At 50.5% G+C, this 17,644-nt stretch overlaps 1 long non-coding RNA gene across 2 annotated transcripts in view; it reads right to left on the reverse strand.

The window, feature by feature from the left end:
- Window positions 1-279: 279 nt before the first annotated feature.
- Window positions 280-17,644, reverse strand: part of LOC111542570 — an 18,839-nt gene continuing 1,474 nt past the window's right edge. Inside the window, exons 2-4 of one of the 2 annotated variants that reach the window (XR_002731591.3) lie at window positions 9,939-10,134; window positions 8,869-9,044; window positions 8,651-8,706 (exon numbers count right to left, since the gene is read on the reverse strand). This is a non-coding gene — a long non-coding RNA (uncharacterized LOC111542570). Of the gene's footprint in view, window positions 445-8,650; window positions 8,707-8,868; window positions 9,045-9,938; window positions 10,135-17,644 lie in introns of those variants that run through there. The other variant, XR_002731590.3, reaches the window with a different exon arrangement.

Raw genomic sequence — 17,644 nt, forward strand, 5'->3', positions numbered from 1 at the left:
GGTGCCCGCCCCTGTCCTTGATGCAGCAACAAGGACTCAACGTCCCTGGCTCAGCATGGAGCTGGTGCCAAGAGCAGCCCATCAGGCAGAGGAAGAGAACTGAGTCCACCACTATTGGGGAGGAAAATGATGCGAATCGTAAAAGCATCAGACCCTCCCCAGCCCCGGCATCACTGCAGGTGGAGACAGACCCCAAACGGGTGCCTGGGCTTCCACTACAAATCACCCTATTGGAAAAAAAGGGGGAAAAGATATCCATAATGGAAAACCATGACTCAGTTTTGTGGGTTTGTTTGTGTTTTGAGGCAAAGCTCTCAGCTCTGTGGAACAATCCCAGGTTCCTTATAATTTAATCAAAAGGTGGGGCATTTGGTCCACCCTGAAGGGCCAGGCATCATTTTCTGGATGTCTATTCAGTTGGAAGAAGAATGAATCTCTTCTTTTCTGAAACAATAAAAAGGTGGATAATTAGCGTGTAATGGTTAATGGGTAATTTTACAGGGGTGAGCTGAGTTCATAACATCATTCTGAATATATTTGCATTTAACTGAACTCCTTTTTTCTCTCTCTCTTCTGTGATTTTTTTTTTGTTGTTGTCACTGTAATTATTTTAATTGAGTTCTTCCTCTAATGAAAACAAAGAACAATGTCTGTGGGAGGCTTCTGAGGTGGCTGTGAGCTCCGCGGTGCCTCCTCTCCCAAGTCAGCTCAGAGTCCCCAAGTCCCTCACTCAGCCTCTGAAGGCTTCTGCCCTCTCCACCTGCTCTCTCACTCGGCTCCACTGATGACAGGAACAGGCAGGGAGGCTTTGTGTGTGCCTGTGTGCCTGTGTGTGAGGGCATGTGTGTGCGTGTGTGTGTCCATGTGTGTCCATGTGTGTGCACGTATATGCATGTGGGGGCGTGCATTCGTTCATGTGTGTGCATGTGTATGAGCATGTCCATCTGTGCATGTATATGCATGTGGGGTGTGCATACGTTCTTGTGTGTGCATGCATGTGTGTGCATGTATGGCATGTACATGTGTGTGCATGTATGTGTGAGTATGAATCCGTGTGTGCGTGTGTGTATGTGCACGTGGGGGTGTGCATGCATCCATGCGTGTCCATGTATATGCATGTGGGTGTGCATGTGTTCATGTGTGCATGCATGCATGTATGTGTGTACATGTGTGTGTGCGTGTGTATGCTTTTGTGTGTGTATTTGCCTTCCTTCATTGACCCCCACCTGTTCCAGGACAGAGTCTTGCTATGTTGTCCAGGCTGGACAGTGCAGTGGCTATTCACAGGCGTGATCACAGCTCACTGCAGCCTCGATCTCCTAGCCTCAAGTGATCCTCCCCCCTCAGCCTCTGAGTAGCTGGGAGCGCAGGTGCCCGCTACCACGCCAGCTTCAGTGCAGATGTGCAAAGGCACAAAGTGGACACTCAGGAAGCTCAGAGAGAGCCTGTGGTCCTCAGGAAAGGCAGCTCAAAGCCAGCTCCTAGGGACAAGGTCAGCAAAGAGCAAGCTTCACTCATCACACGTCGACCACCTTGGCTTTGGGGTCCTAAATGTACCAAACACAGGGAGGACAGGAAGACATGCCTGCTCGCAGAAGCCTCTGTCCCAGCACAGAGGGATAGCCCTCATTTCTTCAGCCCCCTGTCTCTCCACACGGTCACCAGGAGCATTGCTCAAGAAGGCCAGTCCCTGGGAAGGAACAGTAACCTTCCCAGCATGAAAGCCGGAGTCTAGGCCACAATGGGGCCATCTGTGAGGCCGACAGGGCCTCAGCACAGCCGGGGACACAAGCGGGCAGCAGACCCTGGAAGACTCCCTCACTGGGAGTCCTGGGCAGGAGGGGCCCCTGCCCACCCACTCGGCCCAGCCCAGGGCACCTCTCCCAGAGCCAGTCCCTTCTCCCTCTGCCCCAGTAACAAATCTTTCCTCCCAGGAGTGCTGAGTGGCTGGGGGGCGGGGCAGAGGAAACTCCACCCTGATTTTTCATTGTTTTTACAGAAAAGTTAGTTTCTGCCAAAAGGAAAAAATTAAAATGGGAACAGCCTCCCCCACCCCTGGGGAATTGTTATTCTCTTGATTAAACCCTCGCCTGGCCTGGCCACCGATGCTGTGCCTGGCAAATCCTCTCTCCTCCTTGGCTAAAGAAGGCCTTCCCGCTTCCTGCTCAGAAGGCCCAGGCCTTGTTGGAGTTTGAATCCAAAGCAAAAAAGAGGCAGGACCAGTCAGCCTGGGCCTGAGTAGGAGGGCTCCAGAGAGAGGGCCCCATTGCAGAGCCATGGCCCAGGACCCCCTCCGGACCCCACCCACCCCTCTGGACACACAGGTTAGGGTACTGATTCTGAAAAGCTGTCACTGAGTCTCTGCAGCCCCCAAGGCTCCGTCAGTCCTGAAGTTTATCCTCCCTCCCTCTCGTTGGAGAACCAGCCCACTCGGGCTCACCGTGAAAGCCGCTGAGCTGTGGGCGTTCTGTTTTCCCTTTCCGGCCTCCTCTGAGTCACAGAGCTGGGAGGAGGGGGAAGCCACTCTTGGAGATGGGCCCTCTTCTCCCCTCCTTGGAAGGCACTGGGGGTAACTGGCTTTTGATCCCCTGCCCCAGCCTGTGGGTGGATGGCTGCACCCTGCTGTGCCCAGGGCAGTGTCCCTCCCAGCCTGGCCCATCTCAGCACATCTGGCTCCCTGCCTGCCTGTCCCAGGCAGGTGATGTCTTCCAGCTTCTGTCTCTGCTCTTTGGGGAGGTCAGGTAGGGGTGGGTAGGGTTGATGCCTGGGCCAATAATAAGTTGAAATGCTGGGAAGAGAGGACAGGAGACGTTCACCCCTCCCACCACCTCCAGAGAAATCCAAGGCAGAAGTGAGGCGAAGGCCGACAGGGCTGGATACAGGGCCAAAGGGGAGGGTGCAGGCGTGAGCACTGCCCACAGCCCATTCCATTTCTGGGCTTGCTGACTGAGCTCCCCACCGCCAGCACCTGCATCTCTTTCCCTGGCCCCGAGCACAGCAGACAGGAAGCGCCAGGGAAGCAACACCTGCCTCCAGCCAAAGCAGCCTCAGTCAAAGCCCAGCAAGGCTTGGTGAATGAGTGCTCCAGGTCCCTGGGTCCTGAGGGATGAGCCTCCACCTGCCTTCCACAGGTCCTGGCAGGACTGTGCTCCAGCCGCCTGCAGTGGTAACCCGCTTCACAGCCCACAAAGGTCCTTCCCTTCCCCGGCTCATTTCTCACGCCCCTGCCTGTGCCCCTGGGATCACCTCCCAAATAAACTACTGGGACTCAAGTATTTGAGTCAGCGTCTGCTTCGGAGGGAATCCAAATAAGATGGGAGGGGCGGCGATGCTCCAGCCACCCGCTCCTCTGTCCTCTTTCACACAAATGTATCCTGCTTCTTTCCAATGTCCTGCTTAGCGGGGCTGGATTTATCTTCAAAAGTCCCGATTTGCCTCTGATTGAAAACCAATGTGCTCCCTGCGGTTACGGACAGCTGTGTGGGTTTTCGTTTTGTTGAAGGGAATTGGCTCACTCTGAGTCAGCGGTGCGCAGGGGCTGCTGATGCAGTCTCGGTGTGATGGTTAAACTTTAAGTGTCAGTTTGACTGGGCTAAGGATGCCAGACATTATTTGTGGGACAGTGTGTGAGGGTGTTTCCAGGAGATTCGCATTTGAATCGGTAAAGATCTGCCCTCACCAAGGTAGATGGGCATCAGCCAATCCATTGAGAGCCAACAGAACACAAAGGCACACAGGAAGAGCACATTTTTCTCTGCTGGAGTGGGGACAGCCGTCTTCTCCCACCCTCAGACGTCGGACATTGGAGCTTCTCCTGGGCTGATACCAGCATCCACCTCCTGCCCCTACCTCGTTCTCAGGTCTTCGGACCCAGGTTGAGTTATAGCACAGGATTTTCTAGTCCTCCAGCTCACAGGCAGCATTTCCCAGGACTTCTTGGCCTCCATGGTCATGTGAGCCAATTCCCATAAGTCTTCTTCTCTTACATATCTCTATATATCCTACTGGTTCTGTTTCTCTGGAAAACCCTAATACACCTGGGCTCCATTGCTAAAAGTATTGCCTCCTTAAGAAGGGAGATGAGAATAACTCACTCTCCTCCACTCTGGCCTGGCACCCTCTAGCCCAGGGGTCCCCAGCCCTGGGGGACCACTGGACCCTGGAGCTTCAGCAGGAGGTGAGCTGTGAGTGAGCAAGTGAAACTTCATCTGTATTTACAGCTGCAGCTGATCCCTCGCATTGCCCCCTGAGCTCTGCCTCCTGTCCGATCGGCAGTGGCATTTGATTCTCACTGGAGCACAATCCCTACTGTGAACTGCACATGTGAGGGGTCTGGGTTGCACGCTCCTTGTGAAAATCTAATGCCTGATGATCTGTCACTGTGAAAATCTAATGCCTGATGATCTGTCACCATCTCCCATCACCCCCAGATAGGACCATCTAGTTGCAGGAAAACAAGTTCAGGGCTCCCACTGATTCTACATTATGGTGAGTTGTATCATTATTTCATTACCTATTACAATGTAATACTAATAGAAATAAAGTGGACAATCAATGTAATGTGCTTGAATCATCCTGAAACCATCCCCTGCCCCTGGTCCATGGAAAAACTGTCTTCCATGAAACTGATCCCTGGTGCCAAGAAGGTTGAGGATCACTGCTCTGTTCTATTATTTAGTTTTGGTAAAAGGAGGAACAGGGGAGCAGAGAGTAAATCGTATTACAGGGAACTAACCAGGAAGGTAAAGGTTGAAATCAGGCTCCTTGAAAAATGATTAGGACTGGAGAAGACAAACTTAAGAGGGACAAAAGCCTCTCTTCAAGAATGCTAGAGGGTTACACTGCTACAAAGTAAACAGATGCACTCGAGGCCTGGCACGGTGGCTCACGCCTGTAATCCCAGCACTTTGGGAGGCTGAGGCAGGCAGATCATGAGGTTAGAGTTTCAGACCAGCTTGACCAACATGCTGAAACCCCATCTCTACTAAAAATACAAAAATCAGCCAAGTGTGGTGGCGGGCACCTGTAATCCCAGCTACTCAGGAGGCTGAGGCAGGAGAATCACTTGAACCTGGAAGGTGGAGTTTGCAGTGAGCTGAGATGGCACCATTGCACTCCAGCCTGGGCAATGAGAGCAAGACTCCATCTCAAAAAAAAAAGAAAGAAAAAAAAAAAAGGAAATAGATGCACTCTGTGGGCCTTGTCTTAGCCCATTTGTGCTTCTATAACAAAACACCCTAGACTATTCTTACAATTCTGGGGACTGGGAAGTCCAAGATTGAGGCACCACATTTGGTGTCTGGTGAGGGCTGCTCTCTCTCCAAGGTGGCATCTTGGTGCTGCATCCTCACATGGCAGAAGGTGGAAGGGCAAGTGAGCACTCCCTTCAATCTCAGGACCTTTTATAACAGTGCCAATACCATTCATGAAGGTGGGGCCCTCGTGATTCAATCACTTCCCAAAGGACATGCCTCTTAATACTCTTGCACTAGAATTAAGTTTCAGTGGAAATCTGGAGGAGATGCCATCATTCAAACCATAGCAGGCACAAGGGATAAAATTAAGATGAGTGAGTGAAAGCTCTAGCAATATGGATTTTCAGTCTCACAGCTGACTCAAGATGCCATAAGCTGGTGTTGGAAGGTTACTGAGGTCCTCATCACAGGAGGCATTCAAATACTGGAAAACCAGTTGTGGAGAATAGCACAAGAGGACTCAGTTCAAGATCAAGACTTTGGGGTTTTCCCTGGCAGGTTTTAATTTGGCCCCATGGGTAAACTGATGGATTACTGTCTCTTTGATCTGACGTATGATAATACTCATTGGACATTGATTCGGATGGAGGCTGAGCCCTGCATGGGAGAAAGAGTGGAAAGCTGTGTGGGAAGGAGTGTGGTGGGAATGGTAGCAGCCTCAGCCTCTCTGTGCTTAGCAGGTAATCAGACCCCGCCCCTCCACAGAAGGCAGCTCCCCCGTGAGGCTGTTCCCCTACCTCACTCTCTGGGGAATCCCAGCCCCGCACTCCCCCTGCCCCCACCACCCCAGCAGCTGATTGAAAAAATCTTCCCACTACAAACAATGCCGTCCCCAGAGAGTCTGGGATCTAGCATGTTCTGCTTTTGTTGCACTTCGGGGATCAGTGTAATGCCCCAGGGATGCAATAGTGCTCCTGACTCTGAAGTCAAAGGACCTTTTGCTGCCTGTCACTCAACCATAACTGGAGCTGACTGGGCTGATCTGTCCAGGGAGTGTTCCAGATCTCCCTCCCTGGGTGACCTCCAAAGCTGCACCCTGTTCTCAAGAGGCATCTTCCCAGGCCAGAATCTCCATGCAAACCCCAAGGTTCTTTTGGAGGCTACTGCAGGGTGGTCACGCTTCTGAGATGATTCTGCGGCCCCTCCCAGCCCTGGGATCCCACGAGGCTTTCCTACCTAGGCCTCCGGAATGCCAGGAAAGGAAAGCCGAATGCTCAGAGCTCCTTACACTCGCCCCAGTCCCTGGCAGAAGGGAAGCTGCCCTGAGTCCCGCTGGCTGCGGCAGTCCTCCTGGCTGCTGAGTGACTCATCAGCCTCAGTGGAGCCTACTGTGGTTGGCTTAGCTCCTCCCATGCTTGCCCTGACCACCCCACTGGGAGAGGGCTTCTCAGAACAGATAAGAATTAAGTAGCAGTTGCTCTTGGCCTCTCTAAGGCAGGGGGACAAAAGGGACCAGGCTGACCAGAGGCAAAACCATGGAGCAGGCAAAGCGTGGTCCCGGACCCCTCTCTTCTGCCAGCTCCTCCCACCCTCTTGCCATCCAAAGCAACCACATTCCCAAATGCCTCTTTGAGCTCCTTACCCCAATCAGCCCTTCCTCCCACAAGGGCTGCATGCCCCCAATAACCCCCTCTGTCCTTGCCTCCCCTTGCCCCATTTCTTCATTGACCGCCTTAACTGGAGGCCTAGAGGAAGGCAAGTGTATCAGGGAAAATAGTGCAAGCCCTTGGAATAGGCAAAAAAGATGAATGGCTATCTATCTAGCACACCTTTTGAGGTTATCTTCATTTTTCATTGTCTTTGAGCTATTTTGCCACTCTGCAAGTTGTAGAAAACTCATAATCATGCACATGACCCTTGTCCATAGAAATGCAAATGAATTGTGTCCAGTGGAATGCGGGTGAATATAGCAGAGAGTCCTGCAGAATGCAATTGACTGTTGCCCTGTTGCGTGCTTGTGAATACACTTCAGCATTCCTTACTGCCTATGGATGTGAGGTTCTTTGAACCAGTTGTAACAATGCACTGGTATCTTCCCTAATTAACAAGTTAAATGAAATCACTGGCACATATTCATTTTATATTTGTATGAGACTCAAGAGCTTACCTTTTATCAAAATTATCAACTGGGTGTGGTGGCTCACACCTGTAATTCCAGCACTTTGAGAGATTGAAGTAAAAGGATCTCTTCAGCCCAGAAGTTAGGGGCCAGCCCGGGCAATATAGCAAGACCCCACCTCTACAAAACTTAAAAAGTTAGCCAGACATGGTGGTACACACCTACAGTCTTAGCTACTTGGGAGACTGAGGCAGGAGGATTGCTTGAGCCCTGGAGTTTGAGGCCACAGTGAGCTATAACTCCAACACTGCACTCCAGCCTGGGCCACACAGAGTGAGACCCTATCTCAAAAAAAATTTTTTTTTGTTTTGAGACAGAGTCTTTCATTGTCCCCCGGGCTGGAGTGCAATGACATTATCTCAGCTCCACCTGAGTGGAGCAACCTCCACCTCCCGGGTTCAAGCGATTCTCCTGCCTCAGCCTCCTGAGTAGCTGGGATTACAGGTGCCTGCCACCACGTCCAACTAACTTTTTGTATTTTTAGTAGAGACAGGGTTTCACTAGTTGACCAGGCTGGTCTTGAACTCTTGACCTCATGATCTGACTGCCTCAGCCTCCCAAAGTTTTGGGATTACAGGTGTGAGCCACCATGCCCAGCAAAAAAAAATCTTTTTAAATAAAATTTTAAAATTATCCTTTAGCAAGGGTGGACCACTAATCGGTGGTTTTTCAAGCTCTGTGGGTAAGAGCTGGAGGATGGAGCATTTAAGCGTTTCTGTATTTGGAATGTCTAGCAGGAGACGGGAGCGGGGGCCAGCTGTCCCTGTCTACCCTCGACCCTACATTCTCCTCCAAGCCAACTCTGGCCTTGCCCATTTTCCTTTGAGACTGACTCAGGAGTTCCCAGGACTCCAAGGCGCGGTGACTCATGCCTGTAATCTCAGTACTTTGGGAGGCCAAGGCAGGCAGATTACTCGAAGTCAGGAGTTCAAGACCAGCCTGGCCAACATGGTGAAACCGTCTTTACAAAAACACACACACAAAAAAAAAAAAGTTCCCAGGACTCTGCTTTTTTTTTTTTTTTTTTTTTTTTTACATTAAATATTATTTTATGCTCATGGATAGAAAAGATCAATATCGGCTGGGTGGGGTGGCTCAAGACTGTAATCCCAGCACATAGGGAGGCCGAGGCAGGCAGATCACCTGAGGTTGGGAATTCAAGACCAGCCTGACCAATATGGAGAAACCCTGTCTTTACTAAAAATACAAAATTAGCTGGGCATGGTGGCGCATGTCTGTAATCCCAGCTACTCAGGAGGCTGAGGCAGGAGAATTGCTTGAATCCAGAGGCAGAGGTTGCGGTGAGCCGAGATCGTGCTATTGCACTCCAGCCTGGACAACAAGAGCGAAACTCTTATAAAGTCTGCTTTTAAAAACTGTCCCAGAACCGCCACCCCTGCCACCCCGCCTGCCCATCTCTGCAGTTGCTGAGTAACATTAAGGTCTTGCTGCTGCTGCTGTCACTTTTCCCTTGAAATGACTCACAGCACTTACTTAAAACAAGCATTAGAGGATTACATGTCCAACACATGCCTTTGGGGTCACATTCAAACCGTAGCTGGGATGATAGCTAAAGGGCACAAGGCCTTGGGTTTTTTCCAAGGTGATGAAATGCTCCAAAGTTGACTTAAGTGATGATTGCAGATATCTGTGAATATGCCAAAAACCACCTGCCAAAAACACAACGGGTGAGTCACATGGTGGATTCATTTGCCAGGGCTACTATAACAGAATACAACAGGTGGGGTGCCTTCAACAACAGAAATGTATTTCCTCACAGTTCCGGAGGCTGGAAGTCTAAGAGAAGGTGTCAGCAGGGTTGGTTTCTTCTTTTGTTTTTTTGAGACGGGATCTCACTCTGTCTCACTGGCAATGGTGCAATCATAGCTCACTGCAGCCTCTTCCTCCCAGGCTCAAGTGATTCTCCCACTTCAGCCCCCCGAGCAGCTGGGACTACAGGTGTGTGCCACCACAGCTGGCTAATTTTTATACTTCCTGTAGAGATGGGGTTTTACCATATTGCCCAGGCTGGCCTTAAACTCCTGGGCTCAAGCTATCCTCCCGCCTCAGCCTCCCAAATTACTGGGATTATGGGCATGAGCCATTGTGCCCAGCCCACAGGGTCAGTTTCTTCTGAGGCCTCTGGCCTTGAGTTGCAGACGGCCACCTTCTCCTGGTGCCTGGTGCCACATGGTCCTTCCTCTGCCTGTGGGCATCTCTGCGGTTTCTCTGTGAGTCCAAATCTCCTTCTCTCAGGAGAAGTCTTGTTAGATTGGAGCCCACCCTAATGGCCACATTTTAACTTAATCACCTCTCTAAAGTCCTATTTCCAAACACAGTCACATCCTGAGGGACTGGGGATGAGGGCCTCAACATGAATTTTGGAAGGACACAGTTTAGGCCATATGAATTAGATCTCAATAAAACTGTTTTAGAAAATGAGCGAAAGATCCCCACAGCTTTTGCCAAAGAGGGGCCTCTTATTCCTCTCCAAGGGAGGTCACCATTTAACTTCCTCCTGTATTTCTCCGGAATCAAAGGTGACTGTCCCAGCTTCCACTAACCTCAAATGGGCAGGCCAGGCCACAGGCAGGGGGTGATGGTTTGGAGTCTAGCAGACCTGGCTCGCACTTGGTGGGACAGGTGGACTCTTTGGGCTTGAAGTGTCTCTAGGAGCCTCAGCCCCTGCAAGGAGCCAGGCGTCCCTCCAAATATCCACGAGGAAATCTAAGCTGACTCGCTGACATGTACCAGGCTGTGCTAGGGAAGGGACAAAGAGAGGAAATTGGAGGCGAGTCCTTGTCCCACAAGGTAACAGGTGCCCTGCCTTCAGGGGTATCACCAGGGTGGGCGTTGGTCCCAACCTCAGGTAGCTCATAGCCTGGCCAGGACCACCCCACTCAAACCTGAACCCAGGCCTGAGGGTGGGTGGGAAAGCCGGGGGAACTGGAGACTGAGCTCCCTCATCCACTCTCTTTCCCCAGCACCCCAAGGGCTCCACAGAGACGACCCGAACACAGAATAAACAGGGCTCCCCACGGCAGCCGCCAGCAGTGGGTGTCTAAAGGAGGCCCTGGAGGGCTGGCTCCCTCTCCCAAGGCACACTGCCCACCAGGCTGCCTGTTGGAGCCTGCAGCCCCTGCTGATGCATCAGAAGGGCGATGCCTCTAAGATTCGAGCTGTCTCTCCTTCTGTTGTGAGTTGCTCTCCTGTGTGCTCCTGGCGGGCCTGGCACCTTCAAAGCATTCTGTGGATATTAACTAATTAGTGTAAACACAACAATACAGAGATGACCTATTAGGAGGCTGTTGTTGGTATCAGATGATTAAAGGTGGTGAAAGCCTCCCCAACAGTTCTTCTGGGACTCAGCTCCAACTTTTCTCCCTGCAAGCCTGGTCTCATGGCCTGGAGAAGCATAATGAGGTCAGAATCTGGTGAATTCGGAGTGGGTAAGAAAATGCAGTGCCTGTTGCCTCCACCAGTTAACCCAAAGAATCTGTGGCAATGGCTGCTCAGGATGAAATCTTGACCTGGACTACAGGAGACAAGAAGTTTGGACTTGTGTGTGACCAAGGGATCTGGGACTCCCAGTGTCCATAGGTCAGCGCTCAACTAGTGCCAAGGAGGACCCTAAAAGGAGACAGCCATGCAGCGGGGAGGGTCAAAGGAGCCAGGCGGCTGGCTGCTGGGCCCTGCTGGGCCACTGACTTTCTTACCTCCGTGGGCTTCCCAAGAGGCAGTCATCTCTGGCTCATTTGACTTGCACATACCTGTGAGTTGGTAGGTTCTGTATTTTACCGGTGAGGTACACAAAGCCCAGAGAGCTTTGCCCAAGGTCACACCAGCAGGAAGCAGCTGGAGCCAGCCCAGAATCCCTGATCTCTGGAAAGTCACCTCATTCATTCATTCAACAAACTCTCCAAAGCATTAAAAACAGATCCCTGCATTCTTGTCTCATCAGCAAATCACGGCACTCTTGCCTTCTAAATTTATCCAGAATCAGCTACTTCTTACATTCCCCAAATATCATGCGACGACTGCAGTAGCCTCCCAACAGCTCCCCAGGCTTCCCCTAACCCCCTGTCCCCCGCAGTGTCTGAACACATCAAGTGTCAACACAGCAGCCTCTTTGGCTCAGAAAACCCCAGCGGCCTTCATCCCAATCAGAGGAAGCACACAACCCTCACAACTCCCTTCTCTCACTCCCAACCGGCCTTCTTGCCTTCCTCCACAGCGCCCAGCACATTCCACGTTAGGGCCGTGACACTTGCAGTTCCCTGTGTCTTGAGCCCTCTTCCGCCAGAAACCGCTTGGCTTGCTTCTTCGCCTTCCCCAAGAGGTGTTCCCTGTCCACACTGTCTAAACAGCCATCAGCAAACTTTTTCTGGAAAGGGCCAGATTGTAATCATTTTCAGCTTTGCAAGCCAGACAGTCTCTGCAGCAACTCTTCAACTCAAAAGCAGTCCTAGGCCACACATGCATGGAGGAACAGTGCTGTATTCCAATAAAACTTTATTTATAAACACTGGCTACCGTGGACTGATTTGACCCAGGGACCGTTGTTTGCCAACCGCTGATCTAAAAAATCAACTCACCATTCCCTCCTCTCTCCTCAGCTTCATTGTTCTTGGTGGCACGCATTGCCATGTGATATGTAGATAATTGTCTACCTCTTTGTCACCTGCCTCTGCCACTGGGACATCAGCTTCACAAGAACAAGGACTCTGTCTATTTTGCTTATTGCTGTATGTTTAAGTCCTCAGACAGCGTCTGGCATACAATCAGCACTCGTATTAAAAATAAATACAAGCCACACATTATGCATCAGGGAGGACACCCACTGGCTTCAACAAAGATCTGGGTTCTGTAATTATATCTTTTCAGCATGGGTTTCTCTAAGGAGCAAGCAGGAAGAACAGGTATGAGTAGCAAGACCTTCAGACCAGCCCAGTGCCTGGAGACTCCGGACTCAAATGAGAAGCACTGTCTGAGCCTTGTTTGGAAAGGAAACTCTCCAAGTGTCTGAGCCTCATAATCAACCAGCAGGAATGCTTGTGACATTTCATAACAAATAATAACAATTTCTTACCTCCATGGGTTCCTAAGAAGCAGTCATACTGGCTCATTTGACTTGCACATACCTGTGAGTTGGTAGGTTCTATATTTTACCGATGAGGTACACAAAGCCCAGAGAGCTTTGCCCAAGGTCACACCGGGAGGAAGCAGCTGGAGCCAGCCCAGAATCCAGGCTTCCAGCTTCCACCACAGCCCTGCTCTGACACATCCTCCTTAAAGGCCAGCCTCCTGTTTCCCCGATGCATAAACCAGTGCTAACGCAACATATCACTTAACAGATATTCGCCGAGTCCCTATGTGATGCAAGAAACTGAACTAAGTGCAATGCAGGAGATAAAGGTATTCGAGTAAGTTCTGGTTGTAAAGAGACTCCACAGGAGAGCCAGTCAGACCTTCCAATGCAGGAATCTCCTTTACGGCATCGCATGCTGGTTATTGCTGTAAACCAAAATCACCACAAACTTGGCAGTTTAAAACAACAGTTTCTGTGGGTCAGGAGTCTGAGTGTGGCTTAGTTGGGCCCTCTGCTTCAGGGTCTCATCTAAAAGCTGTAGCCAAGATGAGAGCTGCAGGCTTATCTGAGGCTCAGCCCAGGAAGGTCTGCTTCCCAGCTGTCATGGATGGTGGCAGCGTTCAGTTGCTTGTGGCCTGTTAAATGGAAAGCCGCTCTTTCTTGCTGGCTATTGGCCTGTGGTCACCATTGCGTCATGCTATTGGACAGAGGCTGCTGTCAGCTCCTTGCTTTGTGGGCCTCCCCAGTGTGGCCACTTACTCCATCAAAACCAGCAAGAGAGAGATTCTCTCAGCAAGACAGATGTCACAATCTTATGGAATCACAAGAGTGACATCCCATCGCTTTGCTGTATTCTATTGCAATGTAAAGGCAAGTCACAGGTGCTGCTTGCACTGAAGGTGAGAGGACTGCATAAAGCCATGAACGCAGGCAGGTAGGACCGTGGATACAGCATACACCCTGTCCACCTCATCTGCTAGGTCTTCCAACTCTCCCTGAACATCTTCAGAGACACACTGACCACTCCCTCACAAGGCAGCTCATTCCATTCTGATGTCACTTGAATGGTTAGAAAGTTCTTCCTAGCATCAAACCCGAATCCATCTCCCTGCGGCTTTTAATCATTGATCCAAGCCCTGCCGTCTGGAGTGACATAGAAAAATTCTCATCTGGGCCAGGCACGGTGGCTCACTCCTGTAATCCCAACACTTTGGGAGGCCAAGGCGGGCAGATCACTCAAGTTCAGGAGTTCAAGACCAGCCTGGCCAACATGGTGAAACCCCATCTCTACTAAAAGCACAAAAAATTAGCTGGGCATGGTGGTACATGCCTATAGTCCCAGTTGCTCGAGAGGCTGAGGTGGGAGAATCACTTGAACCCAGGAGGTAGAGGTTGCAGTGAGCTGGGATCACACCACTGCACTCCAGCCTGGGCGATACAGCAAGACTCCACCTCAAGAAAAAAAAAATTCTAATCTGGCAGAAGTTGGACTCCAGGAGGGCAGGGATTTGCTGTATCCTTGGAGAAGAGGGTTGCTGGAAAGTTCCAGGCACGTCAAAGGTATTCCATAACTACGTGTTGAGAATAGAGAACAGAGTGGTTCAAGAGGTTGTCTCAGCAGCTTATTGGCTGCTTTCAAATGCAGAGGTAGCCTTGTATAGGAACTTGCTTATCCTGTGTCTTGAGGGACAGACCTTCACACCCTTCCTCGGGAGACTGGCACTTTAAGAGGCTCTATTCCAACCCTGACACATGACTTGCTCAAGGTCACATAACTGGTAAATGGCAGATGTTGGATGCCAGGCCTCTTGACTCCTAGCATTTCTCTGCCTCCCTATCTTTGTGTGTAACTGAATGTGAGACAGGGACACCAGACAGGCCTGGATCCTGCCTCCTGGGAGTGTGCAACTCAGAGCTATTTCCTCTACCTTCTGTGAACTGCCTCATCCCTGCCCAGCAAACTAGACGTGATATCCTCAAAGCCAGACACAGGTGAGCAGCAGGCCTCTGCGGGCTGCAGCAGGGATCCAGGCAGTCACTGCCGGCTGCTTTCACTTAGGACTGCTGTGCACCTGCTCTCCTTCTCCCACCAGGAATGACCACACCCAGTATACTTCCTAGGGTGTTGGCGGCCTCCCCAGCACTGAGTGCCCAGCCTACTTCAGCCTCCAGGCTTCCAGTTTCCTGGCAGTCAGGTCCGTTTGCTCTGGAGCTTCTCAAGGGGCCCCCAGGTCCTTCATCACTGCACCTGCAGCTGCAGTACAGGCCTTGACCCATGGCAAATTTAGCAAGTGTTGAACGGATGATTTGAGCCCACAGGATCTGAAGACCTTGGCTGGGAATCTCAGCGGTGAGGCACAGCCTGCCTGAGCCAGTGAGAGGAGAGGTGGAGCATCTACAGGGCTCCAGGAAGCAAGCCCCTGCCGCAACCCTGCCTGCAAGTCGAGGAGTCGGAGGGAGCTGAGACTGAATTTCAAGTTCGGGGAAATGGAAAGGCCACGAGGAGAAGCAGGACCTGAAAGCCACTTTCCCTTCTCGGAAATGTCCGTGTCACCATTATCCCCAACACCTTCCTTTCCACCTCCCTGCCTCTAAGGGACCCTCCCACCATCAGCTTCCTCCTCTTTATCCTGTGCGTCCAACTTCCCCCTTCCATGGCTGCTATATAATAAGCATTCAATAAATATGAGTCATTAAATAGTCACTCCTGCTCCTGCCTCTTCTCCCTCTGTATATTAACACATTCAAGGTTCTATCACCTAAGAAAATTAAAACCTTACAAAATGTTTCCCACATGTGGTTGGCTATCGATGATTTTTATTTCTGCCTTTGCATTTTTACATGTCAGAGTTCTCTACCATGCACATGCCTCTAAGACGATTATGATGAATAAGAGCTGACGTTGGCTGAGTAGGAACTCTGGGCCGTCCCTCGTGCTAGAAGTTTCCTATGCATCCTATCGGTTCAGCCTCTCAACAACCCCATGTAGGGTTATCAACTGTCCCAGATGGCCCAGGCCTGAGGGGCTTCCTGGGACAAGAGACTTTTATTGCAAAAACTGGGATAATCTCAGGCAAACCAGGATGGTTGGCCGCCCTTCCATCAAGGAGGCACTATCATGTTCCCCATTTTACAGATGAGAAAACTGAGGCTCAAAGAGGCTTAAAACTCTGCCTTGGGGCCAGGCACAGTGGCTCATGCTTGTAATCCCAGCACTTTGGGAGGCCAAGGAGGGGGAGATCAGTTGAGGTCAGAAGTTCGAGACTAGCCTTGCCAACATGGTGAAACCCCATCTCTACCAAAAAATACAAAAATTCGCCAGCTACGGTGGCACATGCCTGTACTCCTGGCTACTCGGGAGGCTGAGGCATGAGAATTGCTTGAATCCAGGAGGCGGAGGTTGCAATGAGCTGAGATCGCACCACTGCACTCCAGCCTGGGTGACAAAGTGAGACTGTCTCAGAAAACAAAAACAAAAACAAAAAAACCTGCCTCAGAATCTGATCTAAAAAGGGGCAAGCAAAGGACGTAAGTAGACGTTTCTCCAGAGAAGACATACGAATGGCCAAGAAGCCCACGAAAACATGCTCAATAGCATTAGTCATCAGAGAAATGCAAATCAAAACCACAGTGAGGTTGAGGTGCCATCACACGCTCAGCAACAGCCATGATTGTGTTTTAAAACTGAAAACAAGCATTGGTGAGGTTATAGAGAAATTAGAACACTTGCACATTGCTGGTGGAAATGTAAAATGTTTCAGTCACTGTGGAAAACAATTTGGTGATTCCTCAAGAACTTAATCATAAAATTACTACATAATCCATGATTCCACTCCTACAACTATACCCAGAAAAACCTGAAAATAGAGACTCAAACAAATACATGTGCACACACTTTCATAGCAGCATTATTCACACCATCCAAAAAGTGGGAACAACCCAGATGTCCATCCAACAAATGAACTGTGGTCCATCCACATGCCGGAATATGATTCCTTAAAGAGGAATGAAGCTCTTAGACAGATGGAGCCTGAGAACGTAAAACTCAGTGAGAGAGGCCACAGGCCACATGCAAAGCTCCCATTTAACCTGATTGCATTTTATTTATTTATTTTTTTTTGAGATGGAGTCTCATTCTGTTACTCAGGCTGGAGTGCAGTGGCATGATCTCGGCTCACTGCAACCTCTGCCTCCCAGATTCAAGCCATTCTTCTGTGTAAGCCTCCCAAGTAGCTGGGATTACAGGCGTTCGCCACCACCTCCAGCTAATTTTTGTATGTTTTAGTATAGAAGGGTTTCGCCATGTTGGTCAGGCTGGTCTTGAACTCCTGATCTCAGGTGATCCGCCCACCTCAGCCTCCCAAAGTACTGATTACATTTTTATGAATTATTCAGAGGCAGCAATACATGGAGACAACACAGATTGGTGGCTGCCAGGGGCTGCGGAAGGAGGAAAGAGGACTGACTACCAGTGGGTACGAGGTTTCCTCTTGGGTGATGCCAAGGTTTGGGAACTTGTAGAGGTAGTGGTTGCACAACACTGAATATACTAAACGCCAGTGAATTGTACACTTAAAAATGGCTCATTTTGAGATGTGAGTTTCACCTTGATTTACCAAAAACAACAAAAACAAAACCTGTACTTCAGGTCACACAGCTGATGAACACAGAGCCGGCCCCAGAGCATATCACACCCACCAGCCCGCCTTCCCTGACCACTGGACCCCGTGTCGCTGCTAGTCCCCCAACCCCCGCCTGCCTCCCATGCTTCTCCAAAGCCTCTCTCTACTTGTCCACTCGCCATTTGCTTGTCACTAGGGTCAGGCTTCCCCGCCCTCCACCCTGTGCTGGTCACCCACCCTCTTCCACTGGACAAGTCCAGTGAACAGCACTGGGGGGTATTTGCCATTTTCCCCTGCAGACTGCTGCAAACTGCCTACATAAAATTACTCAGAAAAACCCAGGGAGGCCAAGCATGGTGGCTCACACCTGTAATCCCAGCACTTTGGGAGGCCAAGGTGGGCAGATCACTTGAGATCAGCAGATCGAGACCAGCCTGGCCAACATGGCAAAACCCCGTCTCTACTAAAAACACAAAAATTAGCCAGGTGTGGTGATGGACACTTGTAATCCCAGCTACTCGGGAGGCTGAGGTGAGAGAATCACTTGAACCCGGGAGGC

Source organism: Piliocolobus tephrosceles, chromosome 16, assembly GCF_002776525.5.
Source record: "Piliocolobus tephrosceles isolate RC106 chromosome 16, ASM277652v3, whole genome shotgun sequence".
Taxonomy (NCBI): domain Eukaryota; kingdom Metazoa; phylum Chordata; class Mammalia; order Primates; family Cercopithecidae; genus Piliocolobus; species Piliocolobus tephrosceles.